The sequence below is a fragment of the Octopus sinensis genome, linkage group LG6 (genome assembly GCF_006345805.1).
Source record: "Octopus sinensis linkage group LG6, ASM634580v1, whole genome shotgun sequence".
Lineage (NCBI taxonomy): Eukaryota > Metazoa > Mollusca > Cephalopoda > Octopoda > Octopodidae > Octopus > Octopus sinensis.
This window is the reverse complement of record NC_043002.1, coordinates 98587323-98607818: the sequence shown is the minus strand read 5'-3', so window position 1 is coordinate 98607818 and position 20496 is coordinate 98587323. Positions and strand designations below refer to the sequence as shown.

The 20496-nt window shown below is 36.0% G+C and overlaps 1 protein-coding gene and 1 long non-coding RNA gene across 3 annotated transcripts in view; one reads left to right on the top strand and one right to left on the bottom strand.

Annotated features, from left to right (window-relative positions):
* Positions 1-20496, bottom strand: part of LOC115212774 (semaphorin-5A) — a 455488-nt gene that overhangs the window by 121332 nt on the left and 313660 nt on the right. The gene's annotated exons all lie outside the window — the stretch shown is intronic.
* Positions 284-20496, top strand: part of LOC118764008 — a 24973-nt gene continuing 4760 nt past the window's right edge. The window contains exons 1-2 of the long non-coding RNA XR_004999784.1: positions 284-393; positions 3882-3885. This is a non-coding gene — a long non-coding RNA (uncharacterized LOC118764008). The remainder of the gene's footprint in view (positions 394-3881; positions 3886-20496) is intronic.

Below are 20496 nucleotides of genomic sequence, written 5' to 3'. Positions count from 1 at the left end.
TTAATATTAATTAAACAAAAGATTTTATATATACATACATACACACACGCACACACATATGTATGCATGCATGTATCTATTGTAAGTATATATGTAGGTATGTATGCAGGAAAGTAGATATGTCAGTTCCATATGATAATAAGAGGTAAGTGGATAATAAAAGGTAAGTGGAAGTCCTTGCTGAAATGAATCTGGAATTTAGTTCAATTCCTCATTGTTGCTCTTGTTTAGTTAAGATAGAGTTGATATATCTCAATTTTCCTGGGGTTTTTTTATGCTCTAGGAGCCTATCAAAATAAGAACACCTATTTTTGATCATAAAAGACATTTAGGTTAAAGCAAAAGCAGAGACAGAGGGCAGTGACATCAAAAATTAACAAGTATGGAACACAAGTAAGTAACTCCAAATATCTAGAAATAAGTAAATCTAGTCATCCATAATGTAATAATTTCTTCTCATTCATTTCTCTAATGTACTTAAAAAGTAAAGATTCCAGTCATGCAACCCCAACATTCTTGCTGCAAAAAAAAAAAAAAAAAATAATAATAATAATAATTTCAGTCTGTGTGTCTACCTGAAAAAGGAAAAAACAAAAAACTTTTTTCCGCTTATACTCTCTGAGTCACTATTGTAGGATTAAAGCTTGTAAATTCCTTTTCTTATTTCTTTATTGCCCACAAGGGGCTAAACATAGAGGGGACAAACAAGGACAGACAAACGGATTAAGTTGATTACATCGACCCCAGTGTGTAACTGGTACTTAATTTATCAACCCTGAAAGGATGAAAGGCAAAGTCGACCCTGGCAGAATTTGAACTCAGAACATAATGGCAGATGAAATACTGCTGAGCATTTCGCCCGGTGTGCTAACGTTTCTGCCAGCTCGCTGCCTTATAAATTCCTTTTCTATATCCTCTTTGTTATTATCACCTTCACCTTCAGCATCATCACCATCATCTCCAACTCCACCATTGCTACAATCACCACCATCTCCATCACACGCTAATCTCCCTCAGCCTAACCATTACCATAACCATCACCATCATTATGATTAAAATCATCCCACTATCTCTATCATCATTGTTGTCATCATTATCATTATTTTCCTCATTGTCATTTCCATTGTTGTCAGTATCATTATCATCATCATCATCATAATTATCAATGTCATCATTATCTCATCATCATTATCACCACCTATATCATCAAGCATCCATCTTTCCATGCTGACATAGGTTGGACAGGTCTAACAACACCTTGCCATTCGCTACAGTCCTTTGTAAACATACATAAGTGTATGAGAGTGCATGTGCACATATGTGTTTATACCCACCCCCTATACCCACACATACGTACCTCATACACACATACATACAGACAGACAGACAGACACATACATTCACATATATATAAATACTGGTTTACACACAGTGTCTACCAAATTTTCACTCATAAGTCACTGGTCAACTCAACACTAAATAGTAGATAACACTTACCCAGTGTTAAGTATTTTGTAACTAAAACCCACTCAGCCACCATGCATTTGGGAAGAGAACTTCTTAACCTCACAGCTATATTTTATAGTTTAAGTTCAATACCAAACTTGAATTCCTTACAGGGGTCAGGTCTTTGTAAGGAACTGCCAATGTATGATGGTTATGCTTTTCCCAAGAGTATTAGCGTAATTGAGTATTAAAACTGGATCACAGACTTTCATGGTGTTTGATACAATTCCAATTTCACAACTAATAATAAAATTGTAATAAAAATACTTTCAGTATCCCCAAAGAGCTCTTAGGGACTAGTGATTTGCTTCAGTTTCATGAATATTTATTAAGTAAATGAGAAATAAATCTTTCCCAGATAGAATAATCCTTTATTCTTGACAGCTAGATTACATGAATGTGTATAAATGTTTCATAAACCCTAAGGGGTTATTTTAAAGACTTGTGTTTTAATTCTGGCTTCATGATGTTAAGCAAATAAGAAATAAATATCCCTTGGGATAAGAAGTTAGTCTGTCTCATATAACAGGCAGTAGACTTAATCCATCACTTAGTTTAACACCTGGCTCTTGGTTGTCTTTAGCAGAGTCCACTCAGTTGTAAGCATTTCAAGCCAGGTCACCAGTCAGAGGATAACTTCCTGTCTTCTTCCCACCAATCTCAGAAGGTTCTGGTAAGGGTCACAGATACTGTTAGTCATCATCATCATCATCATCATAATTTTACATCTACTTTCCATGATGCATAGGTTAAACACCACTACAAGATCTAGTACTTGTTGCAGTGTAATGGTTTGTATACTTCAGGGCAGGTCAAAGGATAGAAGTCGGACTAATATAGACCACCTCTTCTCCAAGGTAAAAATGGATTTGCGTAGGGTCAACAACCCGACCAACCCTACATGAAAAATGTTAAGTTACAAAAACATTGATGATAATTCAAAAGCCAACAAAACCTGGCTTAAGTAAATAATTAATGGGGTGGATGGGTTGTGACAGTCTGAATCAGTTCTTATTCAGAGTTGCCAGCCTCCTAGAGGAAGGGCAAAGGACCATGCCTCACTCAAATGCTTTAACTTTAGTATGATTTCTTTTTACAAATTTATGTTGGCGTTAGGAAGGGCATCTAGCCGTAGAAACACTGCCAAATCTGACTGGGCCTGATGAAGCCTTCCGGCTTCACAGACCCCAGTTAAACCGTCCAACCCATGCTAGCATGGAAAACGGACGCTAAATGATGATGATGATGATGATGTTCTATCTATCACCAACCATTTTATACAGTAGGTAAATTCTATAACTTTGGGACGAGTGAAGTTTTCAATTTATTATCTGAGACTACAGAGTCCTCTTTATTCTATGATGTGTTAATACTTTCAAGGTGATATGTCTAAGGAAACTAAGGGTGATGCAAGACAAGAGAGAGATGTTGAGAAAAAGGAAAGTAAGTGACAACAATTTCTTTTTAAAAATACATAAAATTTCAATGTCTTGTTCAAGTACACTGAAAGCCTATAGTGGACTAGCAGTATCGCCCGGCGTTGCTCGGGTTTCTAAGGGAAATAACTATAAAGCATTTTTAGAGAGTTATAACCAAAAAATGGAAAAAAATGATGGTAAATTTTTTTTTTGAGAGTTAAAAAGGTCGAGTTGCGTCCCCTAGACAGTCTGTGGTTTGTGTTTCTGATTCTCGACCCCATGTCGAATTTATCGATTTTTTTCAGAACTGGGGGAACTTTTCAAAATTTTCGCTGCGTTAGTTTTGAAGTATGACATTGGGCTATGTGTGTGTCAAGTTTCATCAGAATCAGTTGAAAGCCGTGGTCAGGGTGAGGGTACAACCTAACAGACATACAGACACGCAGACAGACAAACTGCCATTTATATAGAGAGAGATTTCAACTCGAGACAAATGAATCAATAGTCAAATACTACATCCTCTCAGCAATTATATTTGAAAGCCATACAAAATACGTGGGTTGTAAAACTGATCAGTTTTAGAATTCATGTTTATAGCTGCCTCAGGTTAAAAGGTTAACAACTGTGAAGCCTTAAATGTCTCTCACAGACAGATTATAGAATTATAGATTATATATAAAGAATATTTTAATTAGCAGGAAATATTTCAATCAATTATAGAGTTTCAACTTTTAATTATCTTTTATTAACATTCTTGTACCTACATGATAGTATCAGCTTCATGAATAACATGTTAATTTTCCTGTCCAAGGACAGTGATTTATTAAGTCATTACTAGTGCTTCATAATAATCCATTTGTAACTTTCAAGGGTTCATTCCATCTAGTTACAAACAGAAACTATGAGAACATATAGTTCACAGAATGCAAGTGGTGGAAACATCTTTATATATAAAAGAGAGGTTGTGTGCTGTCTGTCTCCTACGATTTAGATTCCTAACTACTCCCACATTTTGCGGTGCAGTTTAACCAAAACCGCGTATCTTATAGTCGTGATTCATATCGAGCCCTTCTGGGTATTAGCGCGCGTCTACAAGGAGTCTACGATTTAAAAAATAATTTACCATCAATTTTTCACATTTTTAATGCATTTTTGGCATATATAAGGGAAGTAACTCTCTAAAAATTTATTATTAAATCTCAGAACGTAAAAAGCTACAGTAACACCCCCCCCCTTTGTAGTTAGCCATATTGAGATGGCTATTATACTTTACATCTCTAAAAATGCTTATATAGTTATTTCCCTTACAAACCCAAGCAATGCCGGGCGATACTGCTAGTTGTATAATAAATTACCATTTCCTAAACTTACAGAATTGTACCCCAAAACCTTCAACAGACTTCAAGAATGAAATGGTAAGCCATATATTTACCTTTAACAGAGCCTCAGTAGAGAGACAAAGAGTTCAGTGATGCTTAATACAAATTATCTTGACTACTAATATGTTTAATGTTGCTATCTTTGTTGCTGTTGTTGTTGTTTAACATCAGTTCAATAATGACCCCTACTGCAATTATCTCACTTTTTTCCTTCAAATACAAGACCACATTATTTCCTTTGTTTAAGATAGCAATGAGTCATTTCTATTTTTTAAGATAGTAATGTATTAGTTGAAACACAGAGAGAGAGAGAGAGAGAGAGAGAGAGAGAGATTTAGCTGCTGTTTCCAGCATACCAAGAAACCATATGGACGATCCATTATGGACTTGTTATTTGTTGTTAATGTTGTTTAACCCCAGATCAGTCCTGATTGAACAAAAGCATTTGAACCTATGATCAAAGGTATTTCCAGCAACAACCAACCCATTCTTTTGTATATCTAGAATCACACTGGATAATCTTGTCTTTCTGTTTATTTTTGTTAAGAAGGTGGTGTGTGGTTTGAATTTAAAAAATGGCTGTTATTTCTAGCAGATCAAGCGATTACATAAAGGTTCCCTCATTACCACTTTATTATTTTTAGTGTCACTGGTGATATTGTAGTAGTAGCCGTAGCAGTGCTACTAGCAATGAACTGTATTGCCAGCTTGATTAGATTTAGTATTCTTATTACAAATCCATTGCCTAGAAAAGCGAGTGTTCTGAAATATACACATACTGATTTGAAGTCTGCTTACAATCTAACCTTGATTTTCATAGAACTCTCTTCGATACTTCATGAGTGTAGCTTCACCCCCAAGGATGTTTCGAAAACTCACATGTGTTTTGGCTGATGAATACGGGACACTTGTATTTGCTGCAATATTTGCAGCTTTTAATAAAGCTGTTCTTCGTATGAAACAATTGTACTGAACAACTAATCCATTCTTGTTGGTTTTTTTCTTGTTTATAATCACCCCACATACTGATTATATAGATATACATATACACTGATTCCCCTAAATCTAACTGGAAGGCAATCACTGATAAAGTATGAAAAGTAGATTAGTCTATCAATTTTGAACCAGTTTAATTCTGGGAAAGAAAACAGACTTTCATAAGTGAGGAAGACTGAAAACTTAACTTACATTCTCAGGTATTCAACTAAATTACGCTGCAGTATTTCTGGAGACAGGTGAATACCCACAATGAAAAGTTCAAATGTTGCTAAAGATTTCTTTAATCTAGCTCTCACGCAGAGACCGACCGAAAGAAGATTAAATCAAAAATATTGACACTGCACTGATATGATCCTTTGAAGAGGAATGACTAATAATACAAGATTTCATTGTGGTTGGTCAAATGAATACAAAAGCTTTCTTCCGCAAGGTAACAATCTACAACCTTGACCAACTCAGAGTCTCCAAATGGCTTGTATACCTGGTGACCCTTTTGGTATTTGTCAACTACTCAAAGAATAACATGAAAGCGTTTTCTCTTTACCAAGGAGAAAGCGACAAATTAAACATCAAAAGATATTTGATACTTACGTGGCAAATTGACAGTCATAAAAGTGTCAGATAGAATAACTTGCAGTATTTGTTATGGGTCTCTAGGATTTGAGTTCAAATCCTATTGAGGTAAACTTATTTTTCTTCTTTTGGGGATCATTAAAAAAGTACTGACCCAGAATGGTAGACTGATGGAATTGAAAGAATATCAAACTAGATGCCTTGCAGAATTTGTTCTGGTTCTTTGTGTACTGTGTTCAAATCTTGCTGTGGCTTACTTGGGTGGTAGACTTAATGTGTCATCCATCTGGCAACCTTGGGTGCCTTTAGCAGAAACTAATCTATAACAAGCATTTGGGTCAAGTGTTAGGTTTTGAGGATACCTAGCTCTCACCTGCTTAAAGGCCTGGATCATGGGCACTGCCTTATCTCTTGATTAAAAGATGAAAAGAGTCAACTACTTATCACAGTGATGTAACATACAATTCTAAAAGAAAAAAAATCACCAAAATAATAAGATGTCTTGATGCATACTAAGCTCAAAACTAGGCAGTCTTGCAACTTTCTTCATAAAATCATTCTGCAAAACAACTTTGTAAACTCCCTGAAAACACACTACCAAAATTATTTAAACATTGGTTGTCTGCCAATAATGCTGAAAAACACTATGCTAATACTAATTCCTAAAAGCAGGAGAAAAGCACAAAAGCAACTACAGACATATAGTTCTAACATCAGTTCTTCAAAAGATCTAGAGGGAATTGTATGCAGAAAGATAATAAACTTCTTTTTTTTGAAAAAAATATGGAATTCATTAAATTATATCCAGCAGACTTCCTTTCCCAGAAAGAAATTACTTATAAAACATTTTTAGCACAACTTAATTCTAAAATGACAAAAATCTATTATAACATATACTTTTAGGCCTCACCAAAGCCTTTAAAATAGTCCACCACAGCATTTTACATTAGAAACCAAACTAGATCAAAAGCTGGAAGGTTAGGATTTTGCTTCTTGGAATTTCTTAAAGAGTGAAAACTACTAATGAAAACCATTGGTCTTGCTCAAAGTTTTGGACTGTTATAAGGAATGATAAAAAAGAAAAAATTTACTATTTGACCCCCAAAGTTATACATACCTTCACAATCCTGTATTAGAAATCTATACTGCAATAGCTCGTCATCTATCTGCCTTCTAAAAGGGCTGAGAGATTTAAATAAAGTCTTACTTGAGACTTTTAAAGGATATTGACATGCACTATAGTTAACTATGTGCACCAGCTACTTACAGTAGGTTGTAATTCATCAATTTGAGGATTCAATGTGGTCATTTATCATGTTAAAAGTAGTAACAAAAGATTCCCTCAAAATATACACTACCACCTCAATAAAAGGAGGCACACATTGAATAACGATTCAAGAATGGCTTGAGATTAATCAACAACAACAACCTAGTAAATTATTGATCTTCCAAGTTTAGCAGCTAAACTAAAATCTTTAATCTAGGATATACATAACAAAAAATTATATATATAGGCGCAGGAGTGGTTGTGTGGTAAGTAGCTTGCTAGCCAACCACACGGTTCCGGGTTCAGTCCCACTGCGTGGCATCTTGGGCTAGTGTCTTCTGCTATAGCCCCGGGCCGACCAATGCCTTGTGAGTGGATTTGGTAGACGGAAACTGAAAGAAGCCTGTCGTATATATGCATATATATATGTGTGTGTGTGTGTGTGTGTCTGTGTTTGTCCCCCTAGCATTGCTTGACAACCGATGCTGGTGTGTTTACGTCCCCGTTACTTAGCAGTTCGGCAAAAGAGACCGATAGAATAAGTACTGGGCTTACAAAGAATAAGTCCCGGGGTCGATTTGCTCGAATAAAGGCGGTGCTCCAGCATGGCCGCAGTCAAATGACTGAAACAAGTAAAAGAGTATACATACATATAAAAAATATTCCTCACAGAAAATGGTGCTCTAGCATGGCCATAATTATGAGAACTAACAAAAAACACACACACATACATGTCTTTAGGTGTGGACATACAATTGTTGTGAAGCAATAAAATGACTATGTGAACCATATCCACTCTCATTAGAAGAATAAGCAAGCAAACAGCCATCAATTTGAACTTGATGTTTATTATTCAAGAGGAAGTAAAATTCAATGTTTCTTTTTTTTTTTTTGTTGCTGTGCTTTTATTTTATGAATAAGGGTTTGTGTTGAATGTCTGCTAAACTATTTCTCGTGTGTGTGTGTGGTGTGTGTGTGTGTGTGTGTGTGTGTGTGTGGTGTGTGGTGTGTGTGGTGTGTCTGTGTGTGTGTGTGTGTGTGTGTCTGTGTGTCTGTGTGTGTGTGTGTGTGTGTGTGTGTGTGTGTGCGCCTGTGAATTTGTGTCTGTACAAATGTTGAAACATATACATAACAATACAGGGAAACAGACTTCCAAAGAAGAAAGTGAGAGGGTAACAAAGTGAGAGAGAGAGGGGGGGCAGGTGGGAGTGAGTGAGGAAGAAAACGAGAGAGAAACAGAAAGAGAAACAGAGTGTTAGACAGAAAGAGAGATAGAGCTAGATAGGAAGAGAAAATGAGAGAGATACTAAACCAGTGTAACTATATTGATATTGTTGTTGTTGTTGTTGTTGTTGTTGTTGTTTATCCATCAGAGTTATGACTGATCAAGCAGACTTTGATCATAAGTCTGCACAGTCTTGGCTGACTTGCTACTAAATAGCAACAATAACAAACACAAACACATAATGAGAATGAATTGACTTGAATGTATAACAGAACAAAACACAAGAGAACCATAACAGCAACAACAACAATAATGAAATAATTAACCTACCCCTCCTTCTCTATATGGTTGGCAATGGTGGTAGGCAATGGACAAAGAAGGGAGTAGGATGAGATGATGATATACAAAAAGACATTCCAAAATGACCTTATCAATGCATCCTTCATTCTTATAAGGTGGTAGAGTTCAATTTTGGAAAGACAATGACAGCTATTTATAGCAAATCAAGACATTACTGAGAGGTTCTCTCACTGGTTTATAGTAAACTAGCAGTATCGCCCGGCGTTGCTCGGGTTTGTAAGGGAAATAACTATATAAGCATTTTTAGAGAGTTATAGCCAAAAAGTAGCAAAAAACTGCATTCAAAATGGAAAAAAAAAATTATGGTAAATTTTTTTTTAAATCGTTGACTCATCGTAGACATTTTTAGAGAGTTACTTCCCTTATATAATAGCGAAAAAATGCATTAAAATAGAAAAAAAATGATGGTAAATTTTTTTTAAATCGTAGACTCATCGTAGACGTGCGCTATTACCCAGAAGGGCTCGATATGAATCACGACAATAAGATACCCGGTTTTGGTTAAACTGCACCGCAAAATGTGGGAGTAGTTAGGAATCTAAATCGTAGGAGACAGACTGCACACAACCTCTCTTTTATATATAAAGATTACATCTGTTACTACACTGCTATATATGTTAAGGTGCTTTCTACTTGCATGTCATATAGTTATCATTTATACTTGTTTTTATTGTTGTGTAACCCCAGATCAGCTCTGATCAAGAAATATCTTTTATCTTAATTTCCTTTTTACTTGTAACATTCATTGGATTGCAGCCACGATGGGGCATCACCTCGAATGGTTTAGTTGAATAACAAATTGATCCCAGTACTTTTATTTGAGTGTGTGGCTGTGTGGTAAGAAGCTTGTTTACCAACCACATGATTCCGGGTTCAATCCCACTGCATGGCACCTTGGTCAAGTGTCTGTTGTTATAGTCTCAAGCCGACCAAAGTCTTGTGGATGGATTTGGTAGACGGAAACGGAAAGAAACCCGTCATACATACATACATATATGTACACGTGTATGTGTATCTATGTGTGTTTGTCCCCAACACCATTGCTTGACAACCAATGTTGGTGTGTTTACATCCCTGTAACTTGACAGTTTGGCAAAAGAGACCAGTAGAATAAGTACTAGACTTACAAACAATAACTGTCTTTTTAGAAAAAAAAAAAAAAATCATTGAATAATGTGGTTCACTGCCTGCAATGGGATGGTCACATCTGGAATGCCTTTGATCATAAGTCTGACAGTCTTGGCTGACTTGCTACTAAATGGCAACAATAACAAACACAAACACATAATAAGAATGAATTGACTTGAATGTATAACAAAAACAAAACACAAGAGAACCATAACAGCAGCAACAACAATAATGAAACAATTACTCTACCCCTCCCCCTCTCTACATGGTTGGCTATGGTGGTAGCAGGGACAAAGAAGGGAGTAGGATGAGATGATGATATAGAAAAAGTATTTGCTACATTATCAGAACTCCCTACCACCATCACCACCCACATTATATATTGCCAATGCAGGGACAGAATTTCTCACAGCAGCTAACATTTTCTGACCCCAAAAATGTTAAACACCTTTATGTAAACTGAACTTCTATTTAGAAAGAAGATGTCAGTAGCAGTCTTTTATATGTACACAAAACTACATGTCACTTGTAATGTTCCTGTCGTTGTTGTTGTTGTTGTTGTAACAGTAGCTTTTGATTTTTGTTATTTGTTGTTTTATTGTGATGTGTGTGTATGTGTGTATAGATGTGTGTAGATGTATGTATGTATGTATGTATGTATATCAACCAGTTTGCTTAAGTGTTTGAGACTCTTTTGTGAATGAAGAACAATAGGTTTATATAAGGTAGGGCCTTCTTGTGTGTATGTGTGTGTGTGTGTGTGTCAGAGAGAGAGAGAGAGAGATGGGTTGAGAGAGATGGGGAGGGAGAGAAGAAAAGAGAAGAGATATAGAGAGGGAGAGGATGGATAGAGAGAGGGAGGAGAGAAAGAGGTTCTAATAGACACTGAAATAAATGTGTATGCGTGTGTGTGTGTCAGAGAGAGAGAGAGATGGGTTGAGAGAGATGGGTTGAGAGAGATGGGGAGGGAGAGAGGAAAAGAGAAGAGAGATAGAGAGGGAGAGGATGGATAGAGAGAGGGAGGAGTGAAAGAGGTTCTAATAGACACTGAAATAAATGTGTATGTGTGTGTGTGTGTGTGTGTCAGAGAGAGAGAGAGAGAGAGAGATGGGTTGAGAGAGATGGGGAGGGAGAGAAGAAAAGAGAAGAGAGATAGAGAGGGAGAGGATGGATAGAGAGAGGGAGGAGTGAAAGAGGTTCTAATAGACACTGAAATAAATGTGTATGTGTGTGTGTGTGTGTGTGTCAGAGAGAGAGAGAGAGATGGGTTGAGAGAGATGGGGAGGGAGAGAAGAAAAGAGAAGAGAGATAGAGAGGGAGAGGATGGATAGAGAGAGGGAGGAGTGAAAGAGGTTCTAATAGACACTGAAATAAATGAGCGGATCTGTGAAAATATGTGTGCATGTATGTGTGTGCATTATTCATTGAAGAGAGAAATATAAGAAAATAACAGAATAAAGGAAAGTGAAATGAAAGAGGGAGAGAGAGAGAGAGAGAGAAAAGGAAAGGAGAGGATGGAAGATAAAGAAGAGATAAAAAAGAACAGAGAAAATGAGAAAGGAAAATGGAGATTGAGAGAGAGAGAGAGAGAGAGAAGAGGGAGAGCTAAAAAGGAGAAATAGATTTGGCAAAGGGCGGAATGTTTGAGAGCTTGATGATATTTTAAGTGTGAACATTTAAAAAGAAATGCCACCGATTAAAGAGAGAAACAAACAATGAAGAATGTTTCAATAAAAGCTTGCAAAGAAAGCAGAAATAAAAGAGAAAAACGTTCTGGTTTTGCAGAAATTACATGAGGTTTGTGAAGTATAAATGATGTGGAAGAAGACTTTTTCTCTTTTTAAAAAAATACTATAAGGAAATGAAAGAAGAAGGGAAGTACAACTAATGTAAACTGAAAAAAAATATAAAAATATTTTTTAAAAATTGTTATGTATTAATTAATTAATCTTAATTATGAAATTTTTAGATTACTTCATGTCATGGTATAAAGTAATTTGTTGAAACCAATTAAATTATAAAGATTTTTGTTGTAAAAGTACTAATCAAGTATTGGGGCCAATTTAATCAACAAGTCTCTCCTTGCCAAAATTACTGGCCTAGGAGCTAAATTAGAAATAATTACTATGAGTATAATTATTTGTATTAGTATTAATATTAACATTACCAGATGGCAAACTGGTAAGGTTGTTAGAGCACCAGATAAAATTTCAGCAGCAGTTCTTCCAACTTTAAATCCTGCTGAGGTCATCTTTGCCTTTCATCCTTTCGGAGTTGATAAAATTAAGTATCAGTTAAGCACAGGCGTCGATATATCAACTACCCAATTCCACAAAATTTCAGGCCTTTTACCTTCATCATTATCATCATCATCATCACCTAACACCTATCTTCCATGCTGGTATACCTTGGATGCTTTGACAATAGTTGACATGCTAGAGGACTGAACCAAACTCCATTGTCTGTTTAGCATGGTTTTTACGGCTGGATGCCCTTCCTAATGCCAGCCACTTTACAGAGTGAGCTGGGTACTTTTTACATAACACTAGTACTGACAATATTCGATTGGCATGGTTTTCACAGCTGGGTGCCCTTCCTAATGCCAACCACTTTACAGAATAGAATAGGTACTTTTCATGTGAACACTAGCATTGGCGAGGATTATTATTACAATTATTATTAAGAGTAGTGGATTAGCAGAATTGTTTGAACAATTACAAAATGCTTTTTTGATATTTGTTCCCAAATTTTACATTTTGTGTTTGTGATCGTCAACAGAGTGGCTAACCGGCTTCCGTGCCAGTGGCACATAAAAGGTACCATTCGAGTGTGATCATTACCAGAGCACCAGCCAAGCGTGATCGTTGCCAGAGCGGCTGACTGGCTTCCGTACCGGTGGCATGTAAAAAGCACCATTTGAGCATGATCATTACCACATTACCAGCGTCGCCTTACTGGTACTTGTGCCGGTGGCACATGTAAAAAATATTCGAGCAAGGTCATTGCCAGTACCGCCTGACTGGCCCCCGTGCCGGTGGCATGTAAAAGCACCCACTAGGCTCTCAGAGTGGTTGGCGTTAGGAAGGGCATCCAGCTGTAGAAACTCTGCCAGATCAAGATTGGAGCCTGGTGCAGCCATCCGGTTCACCGGCCCCCAGTCAAATCGTCCAATCCATGCTAGCATGGAAAGCGAACATTAAACGATGATGATGATGATCCCACTCTGCCTTTTATCCTTCTAGGGACTGATGAAATAGAGCACCATCAGCTCAATATAATCAACTAATCACCTTCCTCTAAATTTCAGGCTTTGTGACCCTCTTACAAATAATACTAGAAACATTAAAATTTTGAGGTATTTTTCTCCAGCTCTTTACTTTCCGAGTTCGAAAATAGCTGAGGCCAACTTTGCTTTTCATTCTATCAAGGCTGATAAAGTACCAGTCACATACCAAGGCTGCTGTAATTGATTACTACCTTCCTTTCAAAACTGCTGAAATTGAAACAATTATTTTTATTATCAGGGCAGTGAACTGCCTAACTCATCATAGTATCTGAAAAAATATTTTATGGTTTTTTTCTCTGGCTCTTTATGATCTGTGTTCAAACCCCACTGAAGTCAACTTTGCCTTTCATCCTTCCATAGCTGAGAATGAAATTGGTTTTAAATAAGGTGTTGAAAGGTAAAAGTACTATAAGAGGGGCAAGAATAGGTTTGTTAATGTAGAGGAGATTCAGGGCTACCCCACATTATAGATAGACAGATGGATAGACAGACAGACAGACGGAAGGAAGGAAGGAAATAAATGGGATAAAGCCGGAGAGATAGTGATGGTGGGGATGCAGAAATTCAGTTAAATCTAATATTTATTAGTTGAACACTGGGATAAAAATTAAATCTTTATAACGTTTTCATTTGTTAATTCTGTGCAGTAATGCAGACAGCTGGTTTTACCTCATAAATAGCAGAATTAATTTATATGTTTCTTTTTCTTTTTTTTTTAATTCTTTTGAAGTCCAATCATTAAATGGCTTGATTGCTTCACTGGCCATAGAAAATTGATATATTAATATAAATTATTTAAGTATCATTATGATGGGATTAATCACTAGATCTTATATGGGGATATTGAACTGACAAGACAATCAACAAGTGTTCCTCTAGATATTTTTAAATATCACAAACTGTTTCATTAAATTAGTCCAAGGTTATCTACTAAGAAAAACAACAGAAGTTACAGTCAACAAGGATACCTCTACATAGTTACTCAACTTTCCAGAAACAGCAACCAAAAACATTCTAAATATTCACCCTGCAGATCTTAAAAAAGGTAGGATACATGGGGTAATATAATCTGAAGTATGCTATTGCTAGAAAAAAAATGGGTCCATTATAAAAACAATGCTTTCTTTTCGTAGGTATGCTTAATGGGGGTTCGACCCAGGGTTAAAAAAAACAACTTAAGAACAAATGATGACCTTGTGTATGTAAAATACATAAAATTCAAAAGAAATTAAGAGAAATAGATTAAAGATTAACACTGGATATTTATCTTATAATCCATACACTATTCAACTAACAATGTAATGAAGGTCACAGGTGTCTAGAAAGAATGGGAAATGCTATAGGTAATAGGTGCATTTTAGCAGTTATTAATTCCGCCAATCATAATCTTAATGCATTTTACGGCTGATTGCTCACCTGAAATACTGATGACTTAATACTTTCATAGATGTTATATAGACAAAGACATTGGGCTGATGAATATAAAACAAAGTACTCAGAGACCTCTGCTGCATGGAAACTTAAAAGCAAAGTGGCTATTGATATATTTAATGTAGTAAGCCAAGAATTTTTTATTAATTACTTCAAACAGGAAATACCAACCAAATACCTGGTACACGAAAGGGATAGAGATGTGGGAAAAGCTATAAAATGAGAGAACCGATGCAGACTTTGTGGAGTTCACACCGAAGATATCATCCACATCATAAGCAGTTGTCTGGAAATGTCGTCACAGTATTATCTACCAATGAGACATGATGTTGTAGCTAGGATACTCTATAATGAAATCCACCGGAAGGATAATCACAAGGACAAAGAAATAAAAACTTACAGTATGGTAGAAGCCACAGCCACCCACAATGAAAAGGAATACTGGTGGAATGTACCTGTGAAGACCTCAGTAAAATGTAAGCACAACATACCTGATATAATGATTTGGGATAGAGAAGAGAAACTGTGCACAGTTGTGGAAATTAGCTGTCCAGAGGATGTTAACATAAAGCTGAAGATCAGTGAAAAAGAGAATACCTATGCTGAACTATTGAGAAATGTGAAGTTACTCTATCCAGATTACAAGTTCAGGTTTATACCTGTAATTAATGGGACCCTGGGATATGTAACACACTGCCTAAATTCCAATCTTGAGAAATTAGGCTTCTCAAAACCAGAAAGGAGAAAGCTAATTCGAAGGTTACAAATCCAATCCATCACTGGAACTGTAAAACTTTCCAGAAGTTTTATCATTTAAATATATATGAGTAAGTCTAGATATGTAACTACTTGCATGAGAATACATACATAAAACATACAAATCTGCATCAATGCATGCACACACACACACACACACACACACAGAGAAAAATACCCTGTTGTTGATGTTGAAATTCCATTGAAGGAACCTTGGATCTAGGTTAGAAACTGGTTCTTTCTCTCTTGGCAAGAAATCTAGAAATAAACTGAATAACGACATACATATATACACATATATAGATTATATTTTTAGAGGAAAATGTCAATAAACACAAAGAAAATATACAGTTGTGTCGAAAAGTGTAAAGTATTGAACTAACTTTGAGCCTTTTGCTTCTTTCCTTTACAATACAGCACACACACACAGAGAGTACATGTTGCCAAATATATGTATCCATTAGCAATAATGCCAACTAAAGCCCATAGTCTAAACTATCTAAGCATTGCCAAAAAATACTAATGATGATAAAATGGATGTAAATTTTAAGAAATAAACTAATAAACAGAAACCTCCGACAGGAGAAATTACATTTTAATTTACATTTTTATGAAATATTCTATAAATATTACAAAAAAAAACACTTGTATAAACACTCACATGTATGCATGTGTGAGTGTGTATACAAACAGATTAAATGGTATGTATGCATGTAAGTACATGGCATGTATGTGTATTAAATAATGAAATAACTGTTGAAATGCTTACACGAACAAATAGACAATGCATAATTCATTTAAACAGGCTCAAATCCAAATTGTGTAAGGAGGGAAGGTTAGTGTGATCAATACTATTTCTTTAAACAGCTCTTGAAATCCATTGCTAAGTTTCAAGAAATTTGATATTTTCATTTTTAATTGTTTATTTGATTTAATGAGAAGAGAAGAGAAAGTTATTCTCTCACTAAAACTAGAGACCTGACCCAAAAGTTGGGTACAAGGTGGATTCCACTAAACATACCTAAGGACGGAGTAGCAGTTCTTAAGTTAGACAATTGATTAAGTAAAAGACAAGGGTGTAGTCAACCCAAGGCTAAGATAGCACACTTTTCCAAGAGATTAAACTTAAAATCAGATAGCCATGCCTGCAATCATAACTGGAAACTGAGATAATTGATAAAAATAATTGTTTCAATTTCAGCAGTTTTGAAAGGAAGGTAGTAATCAATTACAGCAGCCTTGGTACAATCATTTTATATAAAGATGTGCTCCATTCTCTTGCACAATTCCACCCCAAAGGGCAGGCCACTTATACTGTGGTAACCAGGGAAAATATCAGATGGGCATCACCATATTACATTTCTGATATGACAGATATATTACACTGATCAAGAAAAATATTAGGTAGACATCACTATATTTTGTCTCAGACATGATAGATATGTAACTAAATATGTGTATGTCTGTATGTATGTACAAGCATATTCTCTGTAAAACACTGGAATAGTAAAAACATTCATCGTACCAAAGTAAAACATGCATAGGTTAGCTGTGGAATGAATCGCATTTGTATAATCCTACATGTTCAGAGATCTGTATAATTCTATAAGTAAGGATCAGTAACACTTCTTTTTGTAAAAGCCCTATTTCACTCATTTTATAATTGCTCATAAGCCCCATAAATATTATCTCATTTCATACATATGAAAATATCTTAGTCTATCTCCTCATTTTCTATGGCTGGAATTGCTTCTATAAGACAAAAATTTTAAAAATCATGACAGAAAAAGTTATCTTAAAAGCATCTACAGTGCAATGCCCTGCGAAGACAGTGAAATAGAAAAGGTCTTAAGAAAGATCTGATGCCCATTTGTGGGTTATAGCCAGCCCACCTATTGCCAACCCGTTCATATGTATTAGGATGAATGCTGGTTGTAAGGCTCAAGGAGATGAGTGGTTTCATTCTGAGCAAGAAACACTTTCACATTCATATTTCTTTACACATTGTGTGTGTTGACATGCACACACATGTGTGTGTGTGTGTGTACGTGCGACAGTCAGGCTGATTGTTATCTGTGCATATCAAGAACAACTTAGAACTTTGTTAGTAGAACAGCGATGTTTTGTTGTGCGAGGTCCTTTATCAGTTATGGCAACATACAGAGAGGTTAAAAATCAGTGACATCTATTCAGGTATCTTTTGTTGATCTGTTTCCTTCCATTTTACAATATTTATGATTACTGAAAAATACTAGCCAGTCATATGATCGACAAAACATTTACAAAATTTATACTATTCTATGCACATACAAACACAGATGTGTACAACTTCATACTCAGGTTATAGGTATATGATGTATAATATGGTGTATGTATATGAATGGGAAATATACAGGTATATGGATGGAAGCACTCCGTCGGTTATGACGACGAGGGTTCCGGTTGATCCGATCAACGGAACAGCCTGCTCATGAAATTAACGTGTAAGTGGCTGAGCACTCCACAGACACGTGTACCCTTAATGTAGTTCTCAGGGATATTCAGCGTGACACAGAGAGAGACAAGGCCGGCTCTTTGAAAAACAGGTACAACAGAAACTGGAAGTAAGAGTGAGAGAAAGTTGTGGTGAAAGAGTACAGCAGGGATCACCACCATCCCTGCCGGAGCCTCATGGAGCTTTAGGTGTTTTCGTTCAATAAACACTCACAACGCCCGGTCTGGGAATCGAAACTGCGATCCTACGACCGCGAGTCCGCTGCCCTAACCACTGGGCCATTGCGTCTCCACACAGGTATATACATTCACACATACATCTATACATACATACTATGTTTTTCTCACCTTTTTCTCACTTCAATATTTTATCTTGATAGAGACTTTAGAGTTGTCTCGCTTACCCATCTTCATCAAATTTCAGCACTAAGTTAGTACTCTTATTAAGTGAAATGTTTTTCTCACATGCACACAGACATACACACACACACACAATCATTATCATCATCATTTAACGTCCACATTCCATGCTGGCATGGGTTAGATGGTTTGACTGGAACTGGTAAACTGGAGAGCTGCAAGAGATCCCAGTCTGAATTTGAATTGGTTTCTACAGCTGGATGCCCTTCCTAATGCCAGCCACCCAGAGTGTAGTAGGTGCCTTTTATGTGTCACTGGCATGGGTGCTTTTACATAGCACTGGTACAGAATATATATATATATATGATATATATAATGTCAGGAAGTGTGAGAAGTAAAGATAGATTTCTTTATCCATAGACTTCTATATGATTACAGCTGTTTCATAACCTTCTTTATCAATAATCAGTTTCAGCATGGAAATATCACATTGGTTACAACATAGATTGATGGCTGAATCTGGGTGAGGAGTGTACTGTCATAGCCACATGACTCTGGATCCATATTTTACACTACAGTTACACACACACACACACACACACACACACACAGAGAAGTAACAGGCTTCTCAGTTTCCATCTGTCAATTTTACTCATAAGAAATTGGTCAGCCCCAAACTGTATTACAAGGTATGCAAAATGCTTTGCCTAATGCATCAGGCAATGAGATTGAACCTGAAATACGTTGTGGTGAAGCAAATTTCATAACCACACAGCCATACCTGCACTGTGTATGCAGGTGTGCATGCATGCATGTGTGCATGTCTGTGTGTGCATGTCTGTGTGAGAAGTAACTTAAGGGCTATTAATTTTTTGATAAGTGCTATGCATGAAACTAACAGTCCTTAAGTCACTTATGTAGCTTTATACTGTAATTCAACTGAAACCATTTCCCCCTTCTTTACTAACAATTGTTACTACTCCTTTTTCTCTCTCTCTCTCACTAATTCCAGTTGACATTTCTCTCCTGTCTGACAAAAAGATTCTATCCAAAACGTTACACTTCTCTTATACCTCATGATATAAGATTCACTGGTTTGTTTGAGTTATTTGTATTACTTATTTGTGTTACTCTGAGTTTTACATAACAGTTCATCAAGATAACAGTTTGAGAAAATTTTTACCTTCAATACAATTCTGTACTTTACTCTACTTTTGGTATCTGGATGCTATTTGTATGACACTTATGTGCTTACACACATGAGTCTATCTATATGTATGTGTCTACGTGTGTGTCTGCAAGGTCATGCTTATCCATGTATATAAATATTTTATCAACAAATCTATGGAATTTTAAAAAAAGGTTAATTGAAAAATAAATATATAAAACAAAAACATACCTCTAAATCCAGTTACTAAAATTCCAGTGTGATCTTATGTCACATACTGTATAGAAACCATAAATATATGGGGCCCAAACAAGCTATAGACTTTAGTCTTTTGTAAACAACAGAACTTTAACATAAACAAATAAATGTAAAAATCATTTAGGGGGTAAGTAAGATGAGACTGTGTCACAACCTTACTTTTCTCATATGTTGGCTTGAGCATGGTTGTCCCAGGGCTAAATAACAACAACTCTTATGTACATACAAATACATAAATAAATGAATACTTAGGACTCGAGAAGGTACATAGTAGCAATGACCCTTCACAAGGCTTCTGAGACAGGTATGAAGGAGGGTGGGAGGTATTCTCAATTCTGAAACTAGAAACCTGGTCTAAATTTGTGCAAGAGAGCAGAATCTGCTGAAAGCTCCCAGGGTGCCAGGTGTTAGTCATAAGTGGGCAATGCATTAAATCTACTACCATGGAAACGATGTTTTTGACTCATTCATGTCTTGTTTACTAACTATTTCAATTACTTTGCCTGCACCTTGCATTTATTGTTATTTATTTTTAAAGGATGAAAGACAACATAAACCATGTAGTGAAGATATACACATAAAGTGGAGATTTACACAGCACCAAGTTTTGGGTACTGTAAAATACGCAGTCACCTTTATATAATACTAGCAGTATCGCCCGGCGTTGTTCGGGTTTGTAAGGGAAATAACTATATAAGCATTTTTAGAGAGTTATAGCCAAAAAATAGCAAAAAGATGCATTAAAAATGGAAAAAAAATGATGGTAAATTTTTTTTAAAATCGTTGACTCATCGTAGACATTTTTAGAGAGTTACTTCCCTTATAAAATAGCGAAAAAATGCATTAAAATGGAAAAAAAATGATGGTAAATTTGTTTTTAAATCGTAGA